The sequence below is a fragment of the Myotis myotis genome, unplaced genomic scaffold (assembly GCF_014108235.1).
Source record: "Myotis myotis isolate mMyoMyo1 unplaced genomic scaffold, mMyoMyo1.p scaffold_m19_p_13, whole genome shotgun sequence".
Classification (NCBI taxonomy): Eukaryota; Metazoa; Chordata; class Mammalia; order Chiroptera; family Vespertilionidae; genus Myotis; species Myotis myotis.
Genome location: NW_023416317.1, coordinates 40,746,030 through 40,763,474, shown reverse-complemented (window position 1 = coordinate 40,763,474; position 17,445 = coordinate 40,746,030). Strand labels below are relative to the sequence as shown.

The 17,445-nt window shown below is 39.6% G+C and overlaps 1 protein-coding gene across 1 annotated transcript in view; it reads right to left on the bottom strand.

Annotated features, from left to right (window-relative positions):
• The window catches only part of RARB (retinoic acid receptor beta), a 637,926-nt gene extending 620,750 nt beyond the window's left edge, over positions 1 to 17,176 (bottom strand). Inside the window, exon 1 of the mRNA XM_036332777.1 lies at positions 17,090 to 17,176. The gene's annotated coding sequence lies outside the window, so the exon portion shown is untranslated. The remainder of the gene's footprint in view (positions 1 to 17,089) is intronic.
• Positions 17,177 to 17,445: the final 269 nt, after the last annotated feature.

Here is a 17,445-nt window from a genome sequence, read left to right as displayed (position 1 = left end):
ACTGGGGAGCCTCTCCGCTTCCTCCTGTGGTCGGCAGGATAATGAAAAGCTCTCTGCCTCTCAGAGGTTTTGTATAAGTCTGTGCTTGTATGTGTAAACCGTAAAAGCACAGGAGGAAGACAATGATCAAAGGGAGGATAATCACCCAAAATAATTCATTAATTCTCACAACATCCTTCTGAAATACAGGAAATTGAGTTTGGATTAATTGTTGGCAACTGTCAAAATGTGGCTTGCCAAGACTCTATTCTTGCTCTTCAGGTGGGTGGAGGGGGGCTTTCTGCTGCAGAAATTTGACTCTCAATAGGGGGAGGGAATGTCAAACTTCTCAAGGGAGTCGCAGGAGAAAGAAGCAAAAGGAACAGGACAGTTCTTTTTATTATTACTGCAGCAATGATGAATGGATGATCACCAAATTGGGCACCCAGCTAGATCGCATTTCCCAGCCACCTTTGCAGGTAAGCATGGCTATGTGCATACATTTTAGATAGAATGTGAAGTGAGCAGAAGTCCTGTATTCCTCCTCCAGTTCTACCCCATAAATACCTCCCATGCATGACCCTGTCTCTCTTGCCACATCTGCCAACTGGAGGGAAATTTCTAGGGTAACTAGGAAACCACAAATGGAAGACCCAGAGCCTATGTCAGCCTGGATCCCTGAATAACTGTATGGACCTACTGCTTCTCCTCAGTCCAAATATGCCATAATTACACTCTTATCTACATCTTACATAAGATCAAATTTTATTAAGCCACTAAGATGTGAGGATTTGTCTGTTATCACAGCTGGTGTTAGCCAAACTACTAATACTGATCAACATCTTCTTTACCCCAAAATCTGTTGTATGCTAAATATGTCACTCAGATTGCTGCAAATTCTCATGAATAAAAGATTCCATCTAGGTTAGAAAGAAAAAAATCCTTAAAAGAATTAGAGGCCACTTTACTCTTGTATGTGTGTTAATCGGATCCTTCCTCTCCTAACTCCTATCTGGGATTGGCCATGTTGGGTAAATAAGAGCTTGGATCGCTGCATAGGAGAACAGAAAGAAAAACTTCAGCAAAAGCAGACAAGTTTGCTGAAGAGGAAGATAAAGACATCGGTCATTCTGAGTCCATCAGATTTCCAAGGCTAAAATAATCACACAGTAAGGTGGGATGGCTCCAAAAGAAGCCTTCTAATGACATTTTTGCCAAGACTGGTCATGGAAGGAAGGAGAAAGAAGTGTGTTAGAGGGCTAACTCACTGGGGAGGCAGATTCCAGATCTCAAGGGTTCCTGGAACCTTGGTATGAACTTCACTGAAATAACACTCTAGTAAAGCTGTCTAAAATGTGATCTAAAATGCATTTATCACAATTTTACAGGTCAGAGAAATCCCATATTTGATTTGTTCAAGGTCATACAGTACAATTCATTTCCCAAACCTTCAAGAACCTAGTTTCCTGTTTCTCACGGTGCCCAAGACAGTGACCTCTCTCTCCATTCCATTTTTCTCTGGGTAATATGAGCTCCCAGGATACCTCCTACTGCATACACCCTATGCCAGCCTATGAACCAGCACCTTAGCAATTTGAAACCCTCAAACCAATACAGAAATTTGGAAACCTAGCCCAGTTAGTCACAGAGGTGGGGAAATATAACCCTGACACAATGCCCTTGTACCTACTCCTTTGTCCCTTATAAGCAAGAAAGACATCACCAAAAGAACACTGCCCCCCAGGCTTTGTGGCATCAGCCTTGCCAGGGAGGGTAAAGAAAGAAGAAAGGCAGCTCCCTGTCCTTTGTCCTGGATACACACATTTGACAGGCTTTCAGAACCTCAGCAGATCTCCTGGCAAGAGCAGTAGTGAGCAAACTCCTCCTCCCCATTGGGCATGGGTAATGCTTCCTGGCAAAGACCTCAAGCACATTCATCTCTCTCCAGGCCCTTCTAGGGCTGCTGTGCATCTGCAGAACAGATGGGAGAGTCTGCTTGTCTGACTGTTGGCTGTTTTATTTCACTCAATAAACATTTATTGAGGCTCTACTTGTGCCAGGCCCTATGCTGAGGGATGTTCCATTGGTGTGTGTGGAAGTGCACGTGCATTTATCTGCCCCAAGGTCCAGATGCTGAGAGAATCCCTTGAGTATGTCTATCCCCCAAGACATCACCAAAACAACAGGTGAACGGTGAAAAGAGCTGAATAACCAATAGCACAGTGGATAGAATTTGTCAGGAAAAAAATGGTGTGGTCCATCTCAGCGCCTCTCAAACTTTGCTGTGCACACAATCACCTAGAGACCTTGTTAAAAAGCAGGTTATGACTCAGCAGGTCCAGGGTTGGACCAATATTCCGCATTTCTAACAAGCTTCTTGGTGATGCTGATGCTGCTTGTCTGAGGACCACATTTAGAGCAGTCAAAGGCTTCCCTAATTTTCACACTGCTCTGATAGGTTATTTTGCTGTTGTGTGGGCAGGTAGAAGGTAGGCCTTTGATTCAAATCGACATGTGCCCATGAAGGAAATGAGTGTGTAGAACTCTCTTTATAATGAGGCTATAACATGCCAGGTACTTTGCCTATTTAAATTCAACAAATGATCACAGGTAGGTGCTGCTACATCTCTTACTGGTCAGGAAAAAAAAAAAAAAAAAAAAAAAAAAAGCAGAGCAATGAAGTTACTTGTCTGTGGCCCCACAATTAGTAAGTAGTAAAGGTAAACATTTGAGATTAAGTCTCTCTAGTTTTTCAAATCCATGTTTTAAGAACTCCCCGAAGCTGTCCTCTTATCCATTTAGGTTGACTTCTATCTGAAAATAGGTTGTTGGAAGTGCCACAGATTTAGAAATGAGAGCTGCCTTCATGTGAGCCTTGAAACCCAATAAAGTCTAATATGTGATTCTTTGCTTAGCAGCATTGCTCAATTAATCCAATTTTTTAAAACATAGCTATCATTAAAACCTCTAAGTGGATAAAAAAAAACAACACACCACCAAATTAGCTGATTTTCCCCTTCTGGCAATTACTGGACAGCAACCAACAGGTATCAGTATGTGGAAGGTGATGGATTTTTGCCACATCACAGCAAAACAATAATAAGAGGCCAAGGGTGAAATTCCTCCTACCACAAGAAGAAATACTGTGAGGACTGTTTACCAGGAGGCCTTTGGCACAACCCAGCTCAGCAGTCCCTAGAGAATGCACGTATGAGGATCGCCATGGCAGCTCCGCCAAGTATTCAAAATATATTGGGTTTCATGCTTAAAGAATTATGTTTATCGTTTCCTCTAATCAAATTTACTTCACAAAATAAAGAGTGATCTATCACTCTGAAGTTCTGGGAAGAAAGGAGTGTCAGAAAGCTTACAAAATAAAGTATGTGTTAAAGAAAATGGGTATAGAGTGGGTTCTTAACTGAAGGGAGGATGTATGGCCCCTCTTAACTGACAAGAGGAAATCGTGACCTCAAAAAAGCACCCATGATTTCTCAAGAGAACTATTACTTAATAAAATCTCCACAATAACAATGAATAACAGCCTGCCAAAGAATATAAATAGAAAAGGATTTAATATATATCCCATAGTCATGAGATTATTGGCCAAGGGAGTCTGGTGCTAATAAGATAACTCCCTCAACCCCCAAATCAAATTCCCCACAAAATAATATTCATATTTCTAACTCTTATAAGGAGAGAAGGTAATCCTCTATAATTTACAGCTCAATTGGAATTTATTTTTCTATAAGGAAAATAAAGATCTCAAAATGATAAAATAATTTCATTTTGAAGTAGCTTTTAATATGCTGATCTAACTATAGCTCTGAATTTATAATGGGATAGTTTCTATGTTTTATATATAAATATAATGAATCTCTGATAAGAACAAAAAATGAAAATAACCTGAATTATTCCCCATCATCTGCTTATTTCCATAAATGTAGCCAATCTTGGGCAGTCTCAATCTTTTCCCTTTTTACTTTATTCTATTATGCTCACGAATGTTGCTCAATAGAAAATCGAACTAACAAAAATGAAGAATTCTTAATGCATCATTAGGCCTTTGGAGCACAAAAAGAGATGACATCAATTAAAAACAAAGATCCAGAAAGATATTTTCTGTGTTCTAATTATTACAACTAAAATAATGGACAGTTTTCAATAAGTTCTTTCATGTATAAATTTAATTACTAGCTCCATGCTATAATATAAAAGACAACAGAGATAAAAGTCACAAAATATATCCATTAATAAAAACATTTAAGATAATAATTTCTAAAATTTGTATATTTTATGAATTCTCAACCTATTTCTCATCCATTACTATTACTATGTAAAACTGCTGTTTATAATTAAGAAAATTTTTGCTAATAATTTCATTAATATTAAATAACTTTATTAGTTTTTATTTATTTTTATATTAGAGGTACTTTCAAAGCAAGATATTAGGATTAGAATAATGTAATTTATTTGCCTTCTGTTACTCTAATTTTTCTATTCACCTAAAATATCACAATAATATTCAATTTTGATGTAAAGGGTTATTATATAGTTGCTTTAATTTTTTTCTTTGAAATCTAGTTCTTAGAGAACTTAGCAAAATACTATATGGTATTTCACAGTTACTAAAACTGCAACAACACACCTTCTGGACTATCCTACATTAATTAAGGACTTCCTGATTCACTACAGCAGTTGGGGAAGGTTATAGTGACACTCGCTCATCTAAACAGAGGTTCTGAGCAATTACCAACACAGGGCCATGTGCTGTGACTGAAGAACAGGGCTGGCACATGCTTTTTTATATATGATCTACATTGGTGTTACCACTGGGGCTGGGGAAGGTAGATTCCTCCTTTTCCAATTGTATTTTGAAATCTTACATAAGTAATCCTTTTAGAAATGTGACTGAAGGTGGAAATTTTGGAAAACATCCATGGAATTGTTCAATTGAGTATACAATAACTGAAATTCCAGAAAGCAATAGGGAGACATTTGGTTTGTGTGGTTGATTGTTTTTGTCTTTTAGAACATCTCCTGGATGCTGATCTCAAGCTAAAATATATTTCAATGATTATTCATTTAGGATGTCTTCCTGGATTCTCTCCCCAAACTACTGCCCCATTGCTCTCCACCATACTTTCCAAGAAATTGAATCAAGGTGTGTATCACAATGTATGATGGTGTTTATCGTCCTGGCTAGAAGAATTACAACATATTGGTTAGGAACTGTGTCATCGGTTTGTGTTTGTATTTAGTTTTTGTCCCCTGAACCTAGCATAGCTGAAAGAGGATAGATACTCAATAAACACTTATTAAATGATTCAGTAGTGGCTGTGCTGAGTGTCATCTTCACATTTTTCTTTGCTCTTACTCATGGCAAACCAAAAAAATAGCCCAGTAGGGGAAGTAGCAAGTACTAACAATTTAGATTCCAAATCTATGAAAAGCGTTTATATACATTGCCTCAAACAATCATTTCAAGATCATTATGAGTTAGAAAACTTGCTTTTCTATTTTGTCCAAAGGGAATGTAAAGATCAGAGAATTTAGTTGTATGTCCCATAGTCACATGGCTTGGCTGGAGTGTTGTCAAAGCAGCACTGTATTCAGGTCCTGAGGCACCAAGTCTAAATAAAAGTTTTGCCTCATCTAATAAGGGGCAGATAAACATGGTCCTATCTAGGCAGTTACACATTCTGTCATTTTTAAACCCACAGCCTGAGAATTGATAGCAACTGATAAAATGTCGGGTGCCCAGATCTAAAATCTTATAATAATAACTCAAGTGCTTTAAATGCATCAGTCTGTTTAATCTTCACAATTACCTCTGAGTTAGGTGTGCATGATTCCATTTTGCAGGTGGGAAAACAGAGTCTTAGAGAAGTGAAGTTATCTTGCCAAGGGTCACACATCTAGTGAGTGGTGGAGCCCTAATTCAAGGTCCTATTAGTTTGACCCACAAAGCTATGCGCTCAGCCATGATAGCATCAGATGCCCTGCTCCTACTAAGTAAGAGACATTTATAAAATCCCTAAGAACCTCGGATTCAATTTGTACAATAAACTTTTTCAGTCAGTCTCTTCCTGTTGTTTCATACATTGTAAAATATTAAAAAAAAAAAAAAAGAATAGTCTCCCTGTCTCTAAAGACAAATGTAATGTTGTTTCAATCAGGGTCTGTGCTTGAATTATCCAAACTATCCCTTCACACTCTTCCTATATCCAAACTATCCCTTCACACTCTTCCTAATTCAGTGGATGATTCATCACACTCTACCCTGATACCTTTCATTTGTGTGAACACGAAGAGTCTAAACCAAGAAAATGATATTCTAGACACTTGTGTGAGGCTCAAGACTTGGGAAACAGAATTATAGCATTAATTACCTTCTTTATTTGTTTGCTTTTTATTTTTTACTCTGAGTTAAAAAAGTTAAAAGACTACTAAAGGCACCGTTACATCTGGAAGCTAAAGCCCCAAATTTCCTAATCTTACTATATTTGAGTGCTTTAATATCTTGGTCAATGCCAATTCTTAAGTTGAGTATTTTCTATCATATCGAATACTTTTTTTACTCAAACATGCACTTTACTCAGTATGAATAAAACCATGAGTTGCTGGCTGGTAGCCCACATGTCCAATTTAGTCCCCAAATACATTTGGGTACTCCTATTATTTTCAATTTTGATTTTGTTGGCATAAAAAGAAAACCTGGAGATTTCACACAGATGTCCAGATTCTAGCAAAAATCCAGATTTCTAAATCTCCTTTTCAAGTCAGATATTTGTCATTACTGGACTGAAATTGCTCCCCAGCAAAGCAAGTACCTAGAACTGAAGTAGGGCTCCCTCCTGAAGGTTCTCAATCCACAGGATTGCCATACATCCAGGCTGCCTTCCTTCTTGACTCCTCCCACCTGAAGGCCTTTGAATGTTGCACTCCAGGATTGAAAGTCCCCTTGATGATTTAAGCTTGCTTTTTAGAAGCCATGTCTTACAAAATTAAATATTTGAGTTTTGTTTTCATACTGTAGGTTTCTTTAATCTGCAGTGGCTCTGTAACAGAATCTACTAGAGAAACACCATTTTCCACTTCACCAAAAGTTTATAGTTTTCCAATCAATCTAGTTGACAGGCCATATAGTCTGTCTCAGTTGACAAGCATATTTCTCAGAGGGAGATCTGACAGGCTCTGTGATAGACAAAATTTTGGCCCTTCTGCTATCACTCCTGTGAATACTCTACCTTACTTGGCAAATGGGACTTTGCAGATCTAATTAAGATTACTAATCAGTGGGCCTTGAAATAGGGAGATTACCCTGAATTATCAGGCTGGGCACAGTCTAATCACAGAGGCCCTTAAAAAGCGAAGAACTTCCCCTGGCTGGAGATAGAAGAGATGTGGGGTAAGGGAAATCAGGTATATCTGAAGCTTGAGAAGAACTGAACTCACCATTGCTGTTTTTGAAGATGTGTCCATGAGCCAAGAAATGTCTCTAGAAATTGAGAACAATCCTCAGCTTGACATCATGAAAGAAATAGGGACCTCAGTTCTACAACCATGTGGAACTGAATCCTACCAACAACTTGGATGAGCTTGAAAGCAAATTATTTTCTAGAATCTCTAGATAAAAGTGCAAACTGAATAAGACCTTGATTTGTATAGCCTGGTGAGACTATATGCAGAGTACTCAACCAAGCCTGCCTGGAATTCTCACCCATAGAAACTTATTAGACAGTACATTTGTGGAGGGTTCAAACCACTACGTTTGTGTTAACTTGTTAAGGCAGTGATGAAGTACTAATACAGGTGCCATGGTCACTAGTTATCCCAGAGGGTAGTTTCAGAAAGACTGAATGCTTCATCCACAGCAATCATTGTTTCCTTGCTGGTGAGAGTTTGTCATTAATCACTTTTGTTTCTAAGCCAATCATATTGATTTTGAGCGGTTTTTGTCTTCTATCACTGCCATAACAAATGAACACAAATCAGAAAATAAAGAGGCCAAAATTGGTACTGAGAAAATTAAGTAAGTAATGTAAAAATTGCATGAAAACTGAATCTCTTCCATTTAAAATTTTCACAATGATCTCTTGTAACTATAACATTGAATGTATTAATGTGTGAGGCAAGAAAAAAACCTTTCTACACTGAATTTGACTTTATTAAATGATTTATGCCATTGTATCAGCAGAACACATGCTACCATTTTAAAATAAAATGCAGAGCACATTCACATAAGCCATCAATTAGCAACCTTCTTTTATCAAACTCTGGTTTTCAAATAATATTTTAATAGGAAGCCTCATTTTACTAATGCAAAAATCTTAAGTAAGACAAGAAATATACCACTCAATACAAGACTGTTTAAACTATATGCATCTCTGAGATCAGTACCATTTTTCAGCAAAGGAGAAATGAGGACAAATGACCACATAATTCAGTGTTTAATACTAGGGGGGTATGAAATCTTCAGTGAAACCTATCCTGCTCCCAAATCCATGCTAAAGTTTTTTTATAGGGTATATTGTTACCTGAAATTATAATTTTGTCTACTTTATTGTAATATATGTCTCCTAATAGGACATCAGCCACATGGGGCCAGTGAGTTTTCACTTCTTGTTCATTGTTAGACATCCAGCCTTTAGATTTGTGCCTGGTATATAGTAAAGCCTCAATAAATACTTGCTAAGTAAAGACATAAATGATAAAAACTCAAGGTCAGCATCCAGCAGTTCAGATATATTGCTTTTATTTTTTTAATATGTTTTTTATTGATTTCAGAGAGAAGGGAGAGGGAGAGAAAGAGATAGAAACATCAATGATGAGAAGAATCATCGATCAGCTGCCTTCTGAACAACCCCTACTGGGGATGGAGCCTGCAACCCAGGCATGTGCCCTGACTGGAACTGTACCTATGGCCTCCTGGTTCATGGGTCAACGCTCAACCACTTAGCTATACCAGCTGGGCTGATATATTGCTTTAATTGTATTCATCCACTCACCAAATTGTTCCTATGCCTTGTGTTTCTAAACTTAAATTCTCCAGTGTCTTCATTAAAACCATGTCTTCCCCATCTATATTTATTCAGCAAACACTATTGAGCACCTTGAATATTCCCTCATTCACTCAATATTGTTCATTCATTCAATAAACGAGGCGAGTAAGTGGGATTAGAGGGGTAACAGGGGACTAAATCATGTAGAGCCTCATAGGCCACTGTAAGGTCTTAGGCTTTTGTAAGAGTGAGAGGTCAGAAGCCATTGGAGGACTTTGACACAGTGTCATAATCTGATTAACATTTGAATAAGACCAACTTTACTAGTGAATCAGCAATGGAAACAAGGTTATATTCAGGAAGCTGTTGGAGTGCTCATGTTTTTTTTTACTGCACCTGCTCTCATGTAATTCAACTTAGGAATGAATTTTATTAGAACACAGAATTAATTTTAGAAGCTGTGGTAAGACACTCAGTGTTCATAATAAACTGTCCTCTCTTTTATATCCAGTCCCTCCCCATGCATAGAATTATAGGGCATTGGCACTGCAAAAAAATCAGAGAGCCCACCTGATTGCCTCAGTTTATGGAATAGGGGGTTCAGTTTTGCTCATTCCTTGGTCAAGGCTCATTTTCCTTGCACCATGCTATCTTATTTATCCTCTGTTCAAATGACTATTCCATTCACTATCACACAAAAGCAATCTATACCATGTTTGTCCAAAAATTTAAAATGTCATTGCCTTGAAAGAGGAAGAAGGGCATTTCCAGGAAGACACTTAAGTCTCTTTCAAAGCCTATGGTGCTAGATCATCACTCACTGAAAATCCCACTAGTTTTCAGGATTCCTCATTTCTATACTGGAGGGAGGGAGGGAGGGAGAGAGAGAGAGAGACAGAGAGAGATTGACTATATTAAATTGGCTTTATCATGCTTTCCTAGGAAGAATCTAACCTTAAGATCTACCCAATTGTCCTCCTATACAACTTAAGTCAACAGGGCCAATGAATGTCATTCTCCCCACCAATCATTTCTTTGAAGTGTGTCCTATTAAAGCAGACACTATAGGTTCAGTGTATCCTTGCCGTTCACTATAAATATGAATGTATTCATAGTTATAGAACCTGGGTGATACTGAGAAAGTACCTCTGCTATAGTATAGAGCAGGGATGGTAAACCTTTTGAGCTCGGCATGTCAGCATTTTGAAAAACCCTAACTTAACTCTGGTGCCGTGTCACATATAGAAATTTTTTGATATTTGCAACCATAGTAAAACAAATGCTTATATTTTTTATATTTATTTTATATATTTAAATGCCATTTAACAAAGAAAAATCAACCAAAAAAATGAGTTCGCGTGTCAGAGGTGACATAGGTTCGCCATCACTAGTTTAGAGAATAACAGCTAAGAAAATCTGAGTTGCCACTACCACACTTTTATAGTTCTACAACCTTTATTGAAGTAATTGACCTTGTTTAGTCTGTTTATAGTATAGTCTGTCTATAATATGGGCCTATCAGGAGTGAGGAATAAATGAAATAACATGCATGTATCAAGCATTTAGCACAGAGCCTGGCACATAGCAAGTGCTCAATACATATTATTGCTGTTTAAATCCTTATTCTAGTTATCATCACTGTGAAGATGGGCATGCATCTTCAAAAATGGTACCTGAGTACAGGAAGCAGGCATGCTACCTTTGTATCATCTGGTGAGAAAGACCACTTATTGGAAAGGGGTAATTCTAGATACAATAGTGTGAATCCACAAAGCAACTCTGCCAATCCCTTTCTTCCACCATATGTATATATATATATATATGTATATATATATATATATATAGTTATTGACATAGGGAAAACTGAAGCAAGAATCTTCAGGTTCTTAGGGTAAGTTTGAGGTGATGGATGCAAAGAGCACCAGGTACATAAGGCAGGGGCAAAGTGATCGATTTAAATCCTCTATTGGTGATAACACCAAGGGCAGAAGCTCAGATAGATCTTTCTATTTTATTCGGTATTACTTATGTAAGGATGATAAAGAAAGGCAGTAAAAAAGATGAGGGATGGGAGAAGGGGAGAAAAAAAGGAAAGGGATAAGAGAATGTTAAGAAGTAAAAAGGGAGAATTAAAGAAGAAGGAGGAAGAAACCAAATAGTGGAAGAGAAGGAAGAGAGAAATAAAAAGAGAAAGGCTGAGTCTATAGCCAGCCCAGTGTAATCCCAAGGTAAAAGTCAGGATCAGCATCATAAGACTAACACAGAATATAAAGTACATTTACAATTAAACCAATTTTTCTTCCATTCCTGAGCCTTTTTTGTGAATGAAATTTCCTCTCTTTAAAGAACTGAAGCTTTAATTTTTCATGATCTTTAAATGCCAATGACATCACTGAGAAATTACTTGAGTCTTGTTTTCATGGTTACATGTACGTCACTGCTACCCTGTTGAAGTAAAATCTTATAACTCACAAATGAAGTGAATATAAAGTTAAATGTACTCAAGGATGTCCATTTTGCTAAAAATACCAGCCTCCTAGCAAAAGAGGGGAGGACTGAAATAACAAGCAATTTTAAATTTGACACTGATGATACTTATCCCAATTATTTTGCTTTTATTTGCTACTATTTGTCAAAATATCTCTACACCAACATTTAATATTCTTGATACTATCTCTTAATTATATTTCAGATAAGTTTATTGATTAAATGTACTCTGTTGGATAAGAGAAAAGAAGTAGACCAGTCAAGATTATAATTAAACTTTTTTTAGTGATATAACTTTATTTGACTTCCTTTTCCTAAAATTAAATGCAGATACAGTATTCAAAATTCGGCAAAAAGTCAACAACCTGAAATTCTATAATCTGTTGTTTTGGTGTGGAAGCCAACCAAGCATATTTCCTCACCTATAATTGAATTCCTCTATCCAACCTCTTAGTATTAAATTAGTAGGAAATCTTACAAGGTGGTTGCCCTTTATTGATGTCCAAGTTCGCAAGTCAGTTTAGCTTTAAATAGTGATACTAATAATAACAGGTGAGAGGTGATAATTGGCTTGAACTCTGCGGGGGAGGGGGAGAGTTTACAATGGAAATGGACAAAGGCAGATATAAGCAGGGATAATAGTAAAACATACTTATCAGCTGGTATGGTCAAGTCACCGGCCAATCAGAATAGTTGCAGATATAAACCACCAACACTGGTAGGCCTACCTGTATTTATCAGGTAAACCACTCACACAGAACACATACATGATGAATAATTATGAAATGTGTTGGTGGTAAAGTTTCTGGGTTTCATGATTGGGTGTATGGTGATGCCATTTCCCAAAATGAGGAAGACTGAATAAAGAATAAGTTTAGTGTATTGGTGGTAGAGGTAATATAGACTGTAATTTCTAACAGAAAAATTTGTAGATGCTTATAAGATATTCAAATGAAGAAGTAGACAATTGAATAAATGTTTCTGGAGCTCTGGAGCTCATAAATGTGCAACTCGCTTGTCACTTATTTTTCCCCCTGCACTTAAAATACATACAAGGTCCTTAATCCCACATGGAATCCATTCTCAGGTAATACTGATTTCACTGTGCTGTTCCACATAAGGCCAGTGTATTTGTAAGGAATGAAAAAGGTGCATTCAATCATTGTGAAATTTTGTGTGGCTGGCCAGGTATGAACTAAAGATATAAATTGAATCAGCATATAGAGAAGATTAAAAATCATGAGAATGAAAATTTACTTAGAGAGAGGGGTATGGAGAGGAGATATAAGAGGACACAGGCCCTAACTAGTTTGGTTCAGCGGATAGAGCATCGGCCTGCGGACTCAAGGGTCTCAGGTTTGATTCTAGTCAAGGGCATGTACCTTGGTTGTGGACACATACCCAGTAGGGAGTGTACAGGAGGCAGCTGATCGATGTTTCTCTCTCATCGATGTTTCTAACTCTCTATCCCTCTCCCTTCCTCTCTGTAAAAAAAATCAATAAAATATATTTTTTAAAAAAAGAAGAAGAGGACGCAGGATGAAACCCCAAGGTTGGAAAGATCCAACCTTTAGTTAGAGATGAAGCAATGAAGGAGGAGCCAAGTAAGAAATAATAAAGCACAGTGAGGAAACTGGGATGTGTAGTGTCACAGAAGCCACAAAGTTACTATGCCAAAAAGATCACTTATAAAGAAAAGGAACCAGTGAACTATTCCAAATGCTCCCAGAAGCTGAGTGAGAATGCAGCTCGCTTGATCTTATCAAGTAATAGTTATAGCTGAAGCTTTTTCCTTAAGTGGTGAAGCCAGAAGCCACGCTGGAATAAGATGGGTAGAAAAGGAGAGAGGATGAGGAGATAACATATATAGAGACAAGACTCAACAAATTTGACAATGACATGGAGCAGAGAAATGAAGTAAAGGATGCTGAAAAGTGTGGGATCCAGAGTTTGTTTTGAATGTGGGAGACATTAAAATGTGTTCACATGTAATCTTCACAAATCTATGACTCAGGGATGTTGCTTTCCCTTATTTATCAGATGAGAAAACTGAGGCTCAGAGAGGTTAAAAAATGTGACCCAGGTCTCCCAGCTAGGAAGAGGAAGAGGTAAAATTTGAACCCAGGTTATCTCCTTCCGAAGCCCTAAGATGCACCTCCACTTATTACATTTTATCACCTTTATTTATCCACATAAATCTCCCTCACTTTTTAAATACAAGGACTGAGCCTAACTCATCCTTGAATCCCCAGCACCTACTGCAATATCTGGTAATTAATAATGGGCACTTAATAAGCATGTTTCAGAAATGAATAAATTAACCAAAAGTCAGATTCTGGCCTTTAAAACAAAGAAAAAATACAGAACTTCTCTATAGAACAATGGTGTTAAGAACATTAGAAATGTTGGAAAAATTGGACAGCCTTTGAAATATTTGGAATACTGTGAAAACATAGAGAAGTAGTGACTTTCATAAGGCTGAATATAATACTTAAACCTGTATTCAAAATGTAATTTCTTCACACCATTGCATTTCCCAAGTTTGTAACCAGCCAAATAGTCAGAAAGAACTTGCTCTAATCTTACAGAATCACCAGTCTCTACAATAATAAACAACTCACTTGTCACTTATTTTTTTCCCCCTGCACTTAAAATACATACAAGGTCCTTAATCCCACATGGAATCCATTCTCAGGTAATACTGATTTCACTGTGCTGTTCCACATAAGGCCAGCGTATTTGTAAGGAATGGAAAAGGTGCATTCAATCATTGTGATATTTTGTGTGGCTGGCAAGATAAATGGATTTTTAAAGCATTCATGTGATTGACTGATTCCTCCCAACCACTACACATTCTACTCAGCTGTTTTGTTGGCATATTACTTCATATCTTTTAATACAGATATTAATCATCCTGTTAATCATATGAATAAAGTAGTTTTAACAAAGTTCCTAAGGTGAAAATCACGCACAATATTTTTAAAATGTGTGAACGGACGTTTGTCTTAAAATGTTCATAACTTTAAGTATCTGCTGAAAGAATTTTGTTTTGAGCTTCCTCCAATAAACATCTTCCTTCTTAGTTTCAGCAAATTTACACTTTGAATGTTTGACTAGAAAAAAAATTTTTTCAGATTAACAAAACAGAGTACATTGGATTGGTTTGGTTTAGTTTGGTTAAGATTAGGTAGAGAAAAGAAATTTAGGGTCTGCCCATTGACTATTTACCTGTGTATATTGTTAAAAACTACTTGAACCAAGTTAAATAAAATAAGGATGCCTAGGTAGGCTGAATTTGTGTTCTGATTATTTCCAGACGTCTTCTACTGCTACAAAGTTTTAAAAAAATCTTTTTCGTGCTTAATGTAAGGCTTACCTGCCTACCAATTTCCTCCTAGTATATCTATAAGCATCAAGTATTTTTTTCCTAAAGGGGATATACTATACAATTTAGCTATTCATTTATGCAAATGATAGTAAACAGAATTATAAAGACAGATAATAAACAGCAAATGAGGTTATTTTGTTGTGCGCTTTATGTTGTCAGAGTTCTGAGCATGGTTTAGTGTTTTCTATTCATGACTTTATATTACCAAATTACTCCCTGATGGTGTCTCAGATGTGCTTTTGTCTGCAAATGAGAAGGAATAAAATACCAGGACATTAACGTTAAATTACAATCGTTAATGGCGTAAATACGAAAATAATTACTGCATCATACCATCAATTGTTATGTGTTCATTACTGAAGTTCTTGTAAAGCCTTCATTTTCTTGTTACAATTATTTTTTCCCTTTATTTTTGTCTGGCTATTTTATAGCCTTGACAGTACTTTAGCAACATTCAGCAGTTACACAAGCCATTTAATCCTGCTCAAAGCTTCATTTAAACTTCATTTTAGCTGCATTTTATTTGTGTATATATGCCTTTTACTTCTTTCTGACAGTCAAAAGGTACTTCTGGAGTAGGTGCTGGAAAGATATGTCAAGGGAGATCATCTAAAACCAGCAATAAACTTCAGTGAAGGTTTCAGACCTACTTTAACACCGCTCGCTGCAATACCTTTTTATCCATCCAACTTGCTGCCCCTTCCTCTAAAATTTTAGCTTCAGAGTCCCCCCCTCCCCGCCCCCCCCAAACAGCATCTCTTGAAAATTCACTTATAATTTCTCAGGCAAGATGCTTTAAAATCTCTGCTCTCTTCTTCCTCCGGTCTGGTTACCACTCATCACAGGCTTCACCTGTCTTTCTCCTGCTCCTACTCATTCCTCTTTCCCAGTGTTTTCTCCCTAGCTGGCAGAAAAGGGATCCCCTACACACACACATACACACAAACACACACACCAGGCGTCTGGCCTTTGGAGGTCGACCAAGTACACCCTTTTGTCTGCTCCACTCTGAGGCCATCACTTTGCTCCTCGCCTGCCAGCCTCAGGCAGGCAGTGGCAGGAAAACTCACCCCACTGTCTCCAACCGGGAGGGGGCAGGGTGGGAGGTCGGTGGGCTGTCCAGCATCCCTAGCTCCTGTACATACACACACACACACACACACACACACACACACACACACGCACACGCACTCATACACACGGAAGTCCTCTGTCACCTGTTCACTTTCAAAGCCAGCTCCAGTGCTGGGTAAAACTTATCCCTCCTCCACCCCCACTCCCCACCTCCGGGAGTTCGGTCCACGAGGCACCCCATGCATAGCTTTTCCAAAATATCTGGGGCGGGGGGGGGAGTGCACACGGGATACTGCAATTACATACTATGTCCCTAGTACCTCTCCCTTCCTTTTTCCTTTCACCCATCTTCTCTGCAATCACACACACAGCCTTTGCATGCCAACGCGCGCCCACAAGGAGCACCCCCTCTCTGCTGACAGCCCAGGCTCAGAGCCTCAGCCTCCAAGGTTCTGTCCCTGTCCCTGTCCCAATGCCGGGCGCCAAGCCCTTAGCACCGACTCCAACTGCTGCCCTGTGCAGCTAGCTCAGCGCTGCCGGCTCCCTAACCCCAGCCCAGGCTCCAAACTTTTTCTCATCATTTCTCAGGCCACAAATGACGCGCATCCCGGAGGTTTGACACCCTAGTCCGGATCCCAGACCACACATGGGAATGGGGCGAGGACCGCTGTCCCCGTGGGCGCCAGGGCTCCAAGTGCCAGCCTCAGTGTACACAGGACCGCCCCGGACCTGGCAAGGATGCGAAGGGAGCTTGGGCGGATCCGGCTGGCAGGTGCAACTTGGCAGCGTCTCCGGAGTTCACGCCCTCGGGGACCGCGGGTTTGGCCTGATGAGAACAAAGCTGGAGTCCGGGGAGACTGTCAGACTGGAGGCGCTAAGACAATAGCAATAAAGGGAACTTGCAGGAGGACCGCTGCGCAAAGTTGTCTCGGAGTCCGATTGTCCTGGGATGGCAGCAGGCTCCTGCTGCAGACCCCAAACCCCCCTGGCCCCGGGCCCCGCCGCGATACACGCAAAAACCCTGGCTCAGCTGCCCTTCCCTGGATGCTATGCAAATACCCCGGGCGCCCACACACAGCTTAGGGCCCCAGGGACACTCCGGGACTTGGACAGCAGCTGCCGGGCGGGAAGACCCGCCGGCGCGCTCTCCTGCCTTTACCTTTCCGCGGGCTGCCTGGGAGTCCGCGGCGCGCCGCCCGCTGGCTGTGCCCTCAGCCCCTGCCTCCGTCGCCAGGAGCAGACAGCGGGAGCCGGCTCTCTGAGCCCCGCCCCCAGACGCCAGGCCCCGCCCCCGGGCGCCAAGCCCCGCCCCTCCACGCCGGCCTACAACCGCAGGGAGCCAAGCCGGCCCAGTGGGGTTTTCGCGCTCGCGCGCGTGCAGTGGCGATGAGGCAGCTGCAGCTGCTCCCGCTGCAACCACCGCTGTCTTCGCCACGGCTGCTGAAGCATCATCCCACAGACCAAAATGCCCCGAATTGTCAAGGGGTTCTCCGCACAACAGAGGATGAGAAATGC